Raw genomic sequence first — 12,786 nt, 5'->3', positions numbered from 1 at the left:
AAGAATCGCAGCCCAATTGTTAAGGGAAGTCCTGAGTTATGTGAGCAGGATCAGCATCAGCAGATCAGGCCACCTGCAACGGTGCGCGCCCAGGGGGGCTTAGAGCAGGGTCTGCAAACTCCAACCCAGGGCCAGGTCCAGGCGGCCTGCACCTGCTCTGTCAATGCTGCTTTACGGGCACATGGCTGGAGTCCAGGACTTGCGACCGTAACAATAAAGCGGAAAATATTACCATCGGGCCCCTCGGTTTAGGTCCCCTCTCTCTCCGTTCCTTTCCCCCTACCCGCCTAAGGGGGCACCTCGCTTGCCTGGCAGAACACGACGCCAAGGTCGAACTCAAATGGACGGTGGTGGACAGGACGGTTAGGCTCAGCAACGCATCAGGTCGGCCACCCCTGTTCTCAGCGGATCTGCGGCCTTGGCGGGGCCACTCGCTGGGCTGGATTTTAAGGAGACACTGCCCTGTCCGTGGCGCTCTCGCTTCTCCGTAACCTCTTGTGGGGACCATGGCAAGCGATGCTCACTTTGATTTTTGCATTCCGCGGACGTCGAGTGTAATAGGTGCTCAATAAACTTGCCGTTAACTAACAACAAACGCATCAACAATAGATTCTTTTTTAAAAAATTAATAAACAAGGGAGTCCTTAAACTTACTTCAAGCAATACCCTTTTCATATTTTTTCTGCTTTTACCAGAATAAGCTGTTTTCTTTCAGTAAAAATTGTATACATCATTCTTCTCATCCACAGGCTCATTCGATGCACTGACTAGAACATAGCACCTAAACTTACTGTATTTGGAACTTTCTTGCATTTCACAGCTTTTCCATCACTTGTGACTAGATAACATTCAACCTTCATACACACACAAATTATGGAAATAAGATGAAGTCTTATTCAAAACAGGTTTTAAAATGGTTTTTCCTGACTTTTATTATCCCAAAAGCATTTTCCATTTTTCTGGTGTTCCTCAGTTTTCTTCAGCAGTTTTCTGAACAGAACAACTTCTTGGGTTTACGTGAAAAGGATTAACACTTAGGAAATAAACAGGCCAGTCCACCCCAGCAAATCTGCCCACGTCATGCATTATTTGGTCAACCTCCACTTCAGCTGGCTGGTTTTGAGTTTGTGATGGGTGAGTTTAATCGGTGACAGGTAGCCAATAGCTGCACCTTAAAACACTAGACACCTCACATCACAAAAACACTCAACTAAGAAAGATGAGCGCATTTCAGGGAGTATTGCCCAAGTTTGCCCTAATCAACTGCTTTGGTGGATGTGGGACCAGTTTCTATTAGCCCTTTAAAGAGTCCTCCTACGTGGCAGTCTGAGTCAGCCAGCACCGTGTTTGGGATTGGGTCTCTTAACATTTGGACACATCTCACAGCCTGGGCCCTGGGGAATTTGCCTGGGCTTCTTGCCTCTTAATCTGACTCAGTCTCCTTTCAACACAAAGGTGAAGTCTGTTCACAGCCTGAAAGTGACACATGGCCACGCAATAATAAGGATAATGACAACTACCACCAGAATGTGAGCTGTATCCAGGCGGGGATGTTTGTCTGCTCTGTTGCCTCACTGCTGCATGGCCGGCTCCTGGAGAAGGGTCCTCCAAGGCCAGTGGCCATGGAGAGTAGAGCCTGGACTCAGTAATGCCTCTGGAATCAATAACTAGGCACTCGATAAATATTTGTTGAATGAACGAATTGGCAGCGAGAGCTTCCCGCGGGCCAAGTTCTTTCTGTGTTATTTTCTTTAACCCTCAGGACATTACCAGTGGTGAAACATTGTTGGGTCCACATAATGCATGAGAAAACTGAGGTTCAGAGGTTAACTGACTCATCCAAATTTTTTAACTGACAAAAGGGAGAGACGAATAGAGCTCGGGCCTGTTTGGCTGCAAGGCTTTTGCTTTCTTCCACAGCTGCCTGGGTCCCTGGGACGTGGAGGTGGTAGCCTTGGGGGGCAGTGAGGTGCTCTGAAACACAGAGACCCATCGGGGTGTACACACACCACAAAACAGTAAGTGCTGCGAGGAATAGGTTAAGGGCTATTTTTAGGGCAGCAGAAAGCTTTCTTGCCACCTGCAGCCCTTCTAGCACGTCACTGGCCAGGAGGGTAGGGATGGGGCTTTATTTTACTCTGTATGGGCAGGTTTTGTAAGCCAGAAATGTCAAGCAGGCAGAAAGCAATCTTCAAGGGTGCTCGACTCTGCCTCTGAATTTGGTTAGTAAAATGCCGGTTTGCTGATACAGGGGGACAGTGGCTTGTGGCTCTGGGGGCAGTACAGTGCCCCCTCGTTCACAGTATGGTCGTGTGTGTGTGTGTGTGTGAGAGCTTTCCAGGCTTGCGTGTGCATGGACGAGTCAGAAAGGCACACGCTAAACCCTTGACAGCAGCCGGCAGTGGTGAGCAGGACGCACTTATCTTAAAGTGGATTCATGGCCAGGGGCATCAGATCTATGGGGGTGCAGCGGGGGGTTGTTTAAAATGCAGATTCTGGGAGTGTATGTGGCTCAAGAGTCTGAGCGCCCGCTTCCCACATGGGAGGTCCCAGGTTCCATTCCCGGTGCCTCCTAAAAACAAAAACAAACACAGGCAAACAAACAGTCCAACTCCAGGGAGCTGATGTGGCTCCATACCTGAGCACAGGCTTCTCACACAGAAGGTTCAATCCCTGGTCCAGGTGCCTAAAAGGAAAAAAAAAAGCAGATTCTCAGGTCCCATCCCAGACCTGGTAAATCTGTTCTCCAGAGTGTGTCTGGGAACACTGGCTTTTAAACAAATGCCCCAGGTGGTTCTTATACACACAAAAAGATAAGAATCACTTTCAAGGAATTGGGGTGGGACAGAGGGATTTTCACTTTTTACTTTTAGATGCATGCAATGATCGATACTTTTGTAATTTAAAAAAAGCATGTATATAGTGGTTGAGATGGGAAAGTTTGCACTGAATATATGTGTATTAGTTAGCCAAAGAGGTGCTGATGCAAAACACCAGAAATTGGTTGATTTTTATAAAGGGTATTTATTTGGGGCAGGAGCTTACAGATACCAGGCCATGAAGCATATGTTACTTCCCTCACCAAAGTCTCTTTCCATGTGTTGGAGCAAGATGGCTGCCGACGGCTGCCAGGGTTCAGGCTTCCTGGGTTCCTTCCTTCCAGGGTCTTGCTTCTCTCTGGGTTCAACTTTCCTTTCTTCCCAGACTTGCTTCTTCCTGAACTCAGGGTCCCTCGCTTCCTGGGGCTGTCTTCTCTTTCCTTTGTGTGCTGACTTCCCGGGGCTCCAGCTTAAGGTCACAGCATCAAACTCCAACATCAAAACTCCAACATCAAAACCCTCAACTCTGTCCTTTGCCATGCCTTTTATCTGTGAGTCCCCGCCCACCAAGGGTGGATAAACACCCTAATGACGTGGCCCAATCAAAGCTCTAATCATAACTTAATCACACCCAGGTACAGACCAGATTACAAACATAATCCAATATCTATTTTTGGAATTCATAACCATATCAAACTGCTATAATATGTTTCCACAATAAAGAGAAAAAGAGCAACTAAGGAGACAACGGCAATTAAATGCAATGCATGACCCTGGTTTGGGTCTCATAGTGGAGGATAAAAGGCCCCAGAGGACATTACTGGGAAGTGTGTAAAAACTAGAATACAGGCTGTAAACTTTACATCAATGTTAAATTTCGATAACTGCACTTAAAGTGACTACAGAAATGAATACCCTTGTTCTTAGATAATGGACGTGGAAGTACTATGTGTTCAAGGAGCATGATGTCTACAGCCTGCCCTTAAAAATTCAGAAAATAGAGAGAGAGAAAGAGTGATAGAGTAAATGTGGCAAAACGTTAAAACTGGTGGATTTGGGTAGTGGGGGAGGATGTTAGAGTCCTCTGAGGGCGTTTTGTATTATTTTTGCAACTGTCTTGTCAGTCTGAAAATCTCTCAAAATAAAACGTTTAAAGAAAAAAGTAATTTAAAATAATACAGATATGAGAGAAGAAAGAAATGGAGGGAGAGCAGGAAGAAAGAGAAAGAGTATTGTGAGGAAGAATTGGGAGGGGAGGCACCTAGGTACGGCAGCCGCAGGTGTCAGGTATCTGGTTGCTCCAGCTTAGAATTAAAACTTTGTCCTGGGAAGTGGATGTGGCTCAAGCAGTTGGGCCCCCATCTACCATACAGGAGGTCCAAGTTTCGATGCCCAGGGCCTCCTGGTGAAGGCAAGTTGGCCCGTGTGGCGAGCTGGCCCACCCGGAGTGTTGCTCTGCGCAAGAGTGCTCCCCCACACAGGAGTGCTGGCCCACGTGGAGAGCTGGTGCAGCAAGATGCAACAAAAAGACACACAGTGGAGATAGTGAGAGACGCAGAAGACCAGGGAGCTGAGATGGTGCCAGAGAATGATCACCTCTCTCCCACTCCTGAAGGTCCCAGGATCAGTTCCTGGAGCCCCCTAATGAGAAGACAAACAGATATAGAAGAATGCACAGTGAATGGACTCATAGAGCAGACACTGGTAGGGGAGGGGGGAGGAGAAAAATTGCCCCCTTTTTCTCCTTAATATATTATCTTCTCTCTCTCACCCTCTCTCACCCCTCTTTCTCTCTTTGTCTCTCTGTTTCTCTTACTCAAATATGTGCACTGTAGCTATAAGGATAATGCCACCACATTCCACTCCCCTTCCCCAGAAAAAACACAAGATCCCTCCAGTCTAGTCTCGTAAGTGCCTGGGTACTGGATTTGTTTGTCTTTCTCAAGAGAGCACATTACATATTTCATGAGCTGTGGTGCAACGCCAAACCTCACAAGACTTGTTTACAGAGTTGCCTTTTTAAAAAGAACAAATAAATCAAATACATCCACCATCTCCCTGGCTTCCCATTGTTTGGTGTTTATTTTGCATGCTCTGTTATATAATGAAAGGTTTTATTTTGTTTTCCCTAAAAGGGATTCTTTCACCTCAAAACACAGAAAAAGTGCATGCTGAAGTGCACATTAAATTCTCAAAGATTTAGTTTTTCACAGTTGGACTCTTCAAAAAGAGATCTTGGCTTCATGGCCAGGACAAAAGTGAGGAACACTAAACAGATCTGATCACGGATAATGGGGACCCACCAGTTACCGGGGGGCTCCCCGCCCATCTGAACATTTCATGTCGGCAGACATGAACCCCACCTGTCAATAACTTTCCATTCCTCTGCTCTATTTATGAACAGTAGCTCCATTTATAGTCTCTCACATGAGCCAGGGCTTGGTGCACATCTCCTCGATGAGCCTTAACAACACTGCATCTGAGTTTTTCTAGTTGCAGGTGAAGAACGTGAGGCTCAGAGAGGTTAAATAACCTGACCGTGGCCACACAGTGAACGGCAGGTCTGTCCTCTGAACCTTGTTCTCTGCTGCCCTTGGAGCACAGACCAGAGAGACCCATGAATGAAAGAGACAGATTACCTGCCCCCCATGACCCAGCCCGATTGCAATGACCACTCATATCAAATGAGGGAGGGCATGAGGTACCTGGCTGAGCTTGGCCCACAGCAATTTTGAAATCCAGCCGGGCGCCTGGGCTCAGGGAGCGGGCCTTGAAAAGGACCAGCGTGCTCCCCGGAGGGGCCCCTGCTCTGCCATTCTCCACGGCGCAGGCTCCTCCTCTGAGCTCCTGCCTACTCTCGGAGAGGCCCTGCCTTTCATTAAAAAGGCCCGTGGCTTCCTACCCATGGTGGGTTGAATTGTGTCCCTACGTTAGATCCATTCTTAGTCTTAACCTGCATTCCTGCGGGGTGCGCCCATCATAAATAGAACCTCTCGAAGACGTGGTTTTAAGTTAAGGTGTCACTCACCTGAATGAAGCTGGGACTTAAATCTGAATTAATGGAGTCCTTTATGCATAGAAAAAATTCAGACATAGTGAGAGAAAGCCACGGAGAGGAGCTGGAAGTCGGTGGGAGAGAGGGGAGGACATCTCCAGGTGACGGGAAGCAGGATGTGCACCAAGACGCCCCAAGGATGGCGGCAGGCTGGCCACTGCCCATGCTGGGAGGAAGCAAGCCGTCTCGCCTCGGGAACCCTGAGACTAAAAGCCCGTTGTTCATGCCAACCCATTGTGTGGTTTTTGTCATAGCAGCCAGGCACACCAAGACACTGCTCTCTGGAAGGCAGGGGACACAGGCCTTTTTGTGTCTGAATTCTCTCGATCCCCGTTAGTCTCAGAGATGGTGCCTTTTCCAGAACGATACCCTTAAAAATTTGTGGGTTTACCATAAAAATTTTTTCAGGTATACAGGACAGGGGCTGATTCCACGCCCTAAGAGCCACATCTATAAATTCATTTTGAGACCGATCTCTTTTCACGTGGCCACGTCAGGCTGCTGTGGGGCACTCCCCTTTAGTTTGGCTGAATCTTCTTTTCCTACCCAGCGGGTCTTGGTCATCTCCTGTGTTTGAATTTTGCATGCCAACCCCACAGTCTCCTCTTCCCTCACCTCTCTTCTGCAGTATTTTATCATATTCAGAGAAAGAAAAACTTCAATGATCCTGAACATTCTGGGTAGAGATCTTCCTGGCCAGAGTTACCAGTTCATTAAGTACATTTCCTATTTTCTAAAGTTGCCACAGGTGCCATTTCCCCCCACTCTTCCCTCACTGCATAACATGTGGGGCCTTTTTTTCCCAACCTCATATAAGAATTTCCCACTGCTTTTCCAGCCTCCACTAGTAGTCTGCTCACCATTTCTCTAATCTTGGCTGCCTGCTCACTGCTTTTTCAGTCTGGTCTCAAAAAAATCACATTTTGCACTAGTACCTTCACTTCTGGTAACCATTTCTGTGCCTGTTCTCTGTTATCGCTGTACAGTAGCACATCACAAACTTGAGTTGCATAAAACAATCCTTGACTTGCTCTGGAGTCTGGGCTCAGCTGGTGGCTCAGCCTTGCCTGGGGACACCATGTGGCTTGTGCTCCCCTGGCGGGTCTGAGCTGGGGTGGCCTAGGATGGCCTCACTGCGCCTGGGAGTTAGCTGGAGCTGGAAGTTGGGGGTGGCTCGTTTCTCCAGCAGTACAGCTGGGGTTCTTACATGTGACAGCAGCATTCCAAGGATACGAAGCCTCTTGAGGTCTTATTTGGAAGTTGCACAACTTCACTTCCATCGTATTGTATGTGTTGGATTGAGTCACAAGTTCAAGGAATGGTGTGGTAGTTTGAGACCATCTGGGCCCCAGAAAATTGTGTTCTGTGGGCATGAAACTATCATAAGTGGGATCTTTTGATTAGGTTACTTCTGTTAAGGACCTTTTGATTAGATTCTTTCAATAAGGCATGACCCAGGGTGGGTCTTTTTTTTTTTTAAGATTTATTTTATTTATTTCTCTACCCTTCCCCCCTGTTGTCTGCTCTCTCTGTCCATTTGCTGTGTGTTCTTCTGTGTCTGCTTGCATTCTTGTCAGGCAGCACTGGGAATCTGTGTCTCTTTTTGTTGCGTCATCTTGCTGTGTCAGCTCTTCATGTATGCAGCACCACTCCTGGGTGGGCTGCATTTTTTTTGGTGGGACGACTCTCGTTGCAGGGTGCACTTCTTGCACATGGGGCACCCCTACGCGGGGGACACCCCTGTGTGGCACGGCACTCCTTGCGCACATCAGCACTGCGCATGGACCAGCTCAGCACCTGGGTCAGGAAGCCCTGGGTTTGAACCCTGGACCTCCCATACGGTAGGCGGATGCTCCATCAGTTGAGCCACATCTGCTTCCCCTAGGGTGAGTCTTAATCCTCTTACAGGAGTCCTTTACAAATGGGATGAATGCAGAGAGAGACCCAGGGGAAAACCCACAGAAGCAGAGAGGAAGCCAGAGAAAGCCAGTGGCTGAAGCAATGAAACCCAGAGGAGAAGGGAGACCAGCAGGTGCCACCATGTACTTTGCCAGGTGACAGAGGAGCCCAGGATCGCCCGTAGCTGGTCTTGGGTAGAAAGCATCTCTGATGACGCCTTGACTTGGGCATTTTTCTCAGCCTCAGAACAGTAAGCTTGTAAATGAGTAAACCCCCAATTGTTAAAAAGCCAACCTATTTCTGGTATATTGCAATTTGGCAGCCTAGCAAACTAAAACAAATGGAGACAGAATTTGTGGCCAGTTTTAATTCATCACGCCTGGAGGACAGAATTATTACTTAATAAGAACCATTTCATAGATGAAAACCTTTAAAGTCATGGGGTGCATGAGAGTGAATAATTTTAAGCAGGTGCTTGGTAATACATGCTGACAGCTACTGAGATTCAGGGAATGGGCAGGCGAGGAGGAAAGAGGTAGTGGGGGGAGCGAAGGCCCCAAGACAAAAAGTAGGTCAGTTCAAAGACTAACAGTAGCAACGATGACAACAACAATAACAGTAACAGCCCTAATATTTACTTAACACCGTATTGAGAAACTCAAATGCCTTTTGCATCGCAGTTTCATCTAATGCTCACCTGAAGCCTTAAGTCCTTTTCCTATTATTGGCCCCACTTTACAGATGAGGACAACAAAGCTCAAGGAAGTTGAGATTTGCCCACCATGTCCCAAGGTGTGTGGAAAGAATCCCCCGCTGATGCTCTTCCCAGCATGCCTTACAGTAAGAGGTTCCCAAAGTCGGCTGCTCCTCAAAGAATGCTACGTCAGCAACAAAACAGCTCTGAGTAGACCAATATTCCATATGCAAGAGAAGCAGTCTTCCTATGCCATGTGCTCTGGATTTCGTGCTTCTGATCTTCATGGCAGGTCCACGGTTCAAACCCCAGGCCTCCTTGACCCGTGTGGAGCTGGCCCATGCGCAGTGCTGATGCGCGTAAGGAGTGCCCTGCCACACAGGGGTGTTCCCCACGTAGGAGAACCCCAGGTGCAAGGAGTGTGCCCCATAAGGAGAGCTGCCCAATGCGAAAGAAAGTGCAGCCTGCCCAGGAATGGCGCCGCACACACGGAGAGCTGACACAACAAGATGACGTAGCAAAAAGAAACACAGATTCCTGGTGCCGCTGATAAGGATAGAAGCGGTCACAAGAAGAACACACAGCGAATGGACACAGAGCAGACAACCGGGGGGGGGGGGGGGGGAGGGGGGTGGTAAGGGAAAAGAAAGAAATAAAAAATAAAATCTTTGAAAAAAAAAGATCCTTCTGGAGAGCTGGGCTCACTACTGGCTGGCAAGTGGCTGTTGGAAAGTTACTTAATCCTCCTGTTAAATAAAAGTTACACTTGGGGAACGTCTAAGGGCCTGCCCAAGTGTTAATATTCGGTGCTTTTTTTTTTCTTGAGGGATTTAGCTGACTGTTTCTCCTTCAAATCTGCAAATCCTGACTTAGCTTCCCTTATAGACGCCTTCCCCAGCAGCAGCTGCTTCCTCACAGAACTCGGGCACAGAGCCTGCTAAACATCAGAGTTAGGCTCCAAAAAGGAAGCTCTCAGGCATTCTAGAAGAGTGAAGGAAGTGTTATAGTGTGTGTGTGTATGTGTATACACCTCCTGCTACAAAACTAAAAGACACACCAAAACTTTTATCAAATTACAACCTGTTTCACGTGTTTACACTTCAAAAATTAATACTTTCATACCCCAAACAAAATACCGTGTTTGTACATATAACCTTGTTGAAGTCTGACAGCAGGTGAGAGCTGAGCGCAGGGGTCCTTCAGCAGCTGCCTGCCCTCCCCAGCCCCCTCCTCTCATCACCCTTCCCGATGGCAAACGGGGTGGTCTTCAGTGCCCGAGGTAGCTGAGGATGCTCTCATGATGCTCCTGTGCTCAAGGACGGGGGACTTGCTAGACTTGGAAATGTTAGCACGTACGCTATTGTGATGTCATAGGACCAAACGTCCCATTCCTTTAGGATTTTGGAACGCAGAGGCAGGTGAATTCTCGCTTTGTACAAGCGTTCGTTCGCTCTTCAGGTGTGTCTGAAGCAGAGACTAAGGGACGAGCTTGAGACTCCAAACCAGGGCTCCCTCCCTCCCGAATGGCTGGCTGGCTGGGGACGTCAGCCTGCAGCCACCCGGGTCTGTGTGCACGTGGAGGACTCAGAGGGTCGACAGCAGCCAGCAGGAGGCACCTCGCCCTTGGACCTCGCCGAAACCCCCTCCCTCAGACCACCTCACCGTCCATCTCGGCCATGCTGTGACTCTTCAGAATTGACCTTCTGCCTCCGGTTTCCAGCTGTCAGAACACAGCAGATGGATGTCCATCTCCACCCGTGGTGCTGCGGGCGTCTACCCTGGAGCAGGGTTTGGAGAGAATCGAGTGACGCACACAGTCTGGCCCAACGAGCCGCTCAGGCACCTTGTTTACTGCCTTGTCCGTTCGCCTTCCAGCGTAGCTCCAGGGGCATCTCAGCTGTGGGTGGCAGAGCTGAAGCCCTGGCCCGCGGCTGCTGCTGTCTTGAGTGGAATGCTTTGGAAAGTTCCCAAGGGGCAGACTGGGGCGAATGCAAGGTCATAAAACTGCCATGCTTAGACGCACGCTCTCTTTTCTTTCCTTTTGCTCGCCCTTAATCTTGCTCTCCCCTTTAAACTCTTCTCTGCGCAGGATTGTGCCTGTCATCCTTTCACCCATTCACCTATCTCTCCATCTACCTCTCTTTTATCGATTTCCTGCCCGAGACAATTTACACAAAAAACGTACGATAAAATAATAGCCAGAAGTAAATGTCCTCTATCATGAGTGAGGGAACTGGGGGGAAAAAACAACCAAAAAAGAGGAGAAAATCAGAGTTCCTTGGTGTGTTCCTCTCTGTGGTGGAAATATCCTCTTGCACAGCCCGAACATCTGGCCCCCGGCTGGTGGCAGGGGTGGCTCGGGAGCCTTGCTCACTTAAGCAGGGGAGCAATGGAAAGAACTCTCCCAGCCAGACCTTGGAACTCTGGGGACACACGTCATCCTCATGTGGGCAGCGCGGGGGGCTAAGTGTAGTTGGAGAGAATCTCTAAAAGGCAGAAGCACAGTTTTATGAGACAGTTGATTCTGACCCAGGCCCGGAGAGGGAGGGGTAGGGATGATGGTCAGATGAGATGTCATCTCCATGCTATCAGTGACTTTTACTCTTTAAGGCCAGAGAGGTTAGTAACTCATCCAATATCACCCAGCCTACAAGTAGTAGAGCAACTTCCCTGGACTTGAACCCAGAACCCATGCTCTTTCTCTTACACCACGTAATGGGGCTGCAGGCAGGGAGAAGAGAGAGCTGAGACTCGGGAAATTAAGAGTTCCATGAATTTTTTTTTCTGTTTTAAACACTTTGATTTACTTTTAATTATACAAGTAATTTGTGAATACATTCTCTTTGCAAACATTTAAAATATTACAGATGAAACCAAAGACCCTTTTAATCATTGTTTAATCCCATTCTTCTCCTGAAATGTAATCATGGGTATCAATTTGTGTGTATTGTCCTAGATTTTTTTTATGTCATATTTATGTGTGTATCTATGTATATATGTGTGTGTTATCATATATGTATGTATATATGAATATATACTTTTCTATGTATCCCCATAGAAATATACAATTGAGATTTGTGTTAGTTGTGTTTTTTTTCAGATTTTTATTCTGGTAACATGTACACAAATAAAATTCCCCATTTTAATCACTTTTATGTGTACAACTCAAGATTTGTGACTTTTTAAAAACACAGAAGGAGCTATTCTGTGCCTAGTTTGCTGTACTTACTTTCTTCCTTAAGAAGATATCTTGGAGAATTTTCTAAGTCTGCGTAGACATCTATACCATTCCTTTACTGTAAGATCTTTTAATGTTATGCTTTTGTTTCAAGGCCAATAAATTCATTTTAGCAGTTTTAAAGGGAGCAATTCTCCCTTGGAGTAACAGTTAGCAGTTGAAATCATTTTTATGGACTAAGACTTTATTTATATATATACGTATACTTTTTTATTTTTTAAAAGATAGTTAGGTTACATAAATGTTACATAAAAAAATATAGGGGATTCCCATATGCCTCCCCCCTCCCCCCTCCCACACTTTCCCACAGTAACAACATCCTTCATTAGAGTGGTCCATTTGTTACGACTGATGAGCACATATTGGAGCATTGCCACTAAGCATGGATTATAGTTTACATTATAATTTACCCTCTCTCCTGTACCGTTTTGTAAATTATGGCAAGATACACAATGGCCTGTATCTGTCTTTGCAAGGTCATATGGTACGATTCCCAAGTCCCGAAAATGGCCCCATATCACACCTGTTTCCCCTCTCTCTGCCCCCAGAACCTCCAGTGGCCACTGCCTCCACATCAGTGATAAAAGTTCTTCCATTGCTAGAATCACCCTAAGTCTATAGTAGAGTACCAGCAAGTCCACTCTAGTCCATATTGTATTCCCCATCCTGAGGACTCTGGGATGGTGATGCCCACTCCACCTCCAATCGAGAGGGGGCTTCGATCCTTATGGACTAAGACTTAAGATGGCATAATCTTGGGGAGCGGTGAGCGGGCTTTGATTCCTTTGAAAGGCTCCATGTATGACCCAAGTTCAAGGCATCCTGACGTGGTAGGGATGCCAGGCAGGGCGTGCCATGTTCGACGGGACCTCCTTGCCTCCTAGAGCTCCCTGCCCTTCACCCGGGCACCGACAAGGACAGGCCAGCAGTGGGCATCACCCAGGAGCTGGCTAGAAATGCAGACTCCCAGGCCCCAAAGACCTCCGGAGTGAGAACCTGCATTTCAGGGATTCCCTGCACATGATGAGAGCGCTGGCGCAGATGATTTCCAAAAGGAATTCTTCCAGCTGGCTGGAAGTAG

At 47.5% G+C, this 12,786-nt stretch overlaps 1 long non-coding RNA gene across 1 annotated transcript; it reads right to left on the bottom strand.

Moving 5' to 3' along the window:
- Positions 1 to 256: 256 nt before the first annotated feature.
- On the bottom strand, positions 257 to 10,416 carry LOC101437100 (uncharacterized). Its single transcript, XR_188776.3, has 3 exons — positions 10,130 to 10,416; positions 2,639 to 2,686; positions 257 to 584 (listed from the first exon to the last, which is right to left on the bottom strand). It is a non-coding gene; the product is annotated as an uncharacterized lncRNA (long non-coding RNA).
- Between the last annotated feature and the right edge of the window lie 2,370 nt (positions 10,417 to 12,786).

The sequence above is a fragment of the Dasypus novemcinctus genome, chromosome 22, assembly GCF_030445035.2.
Source record: "Dasypus novemcinctus isolate mDasNov1 chromosome 22, mDasNov1.1.hap2, whole genome shotgun sequence".
Taxonomy (NCBI): Eukaryota; Metazoa; Chordata; class Mammalia; order Cingulata; family Dasypodidae; genus Dasypus; species Dasypus novemcinctus.
This window is presented reverse-complemented; position numbering and strand designations above follow the sequence as displayed.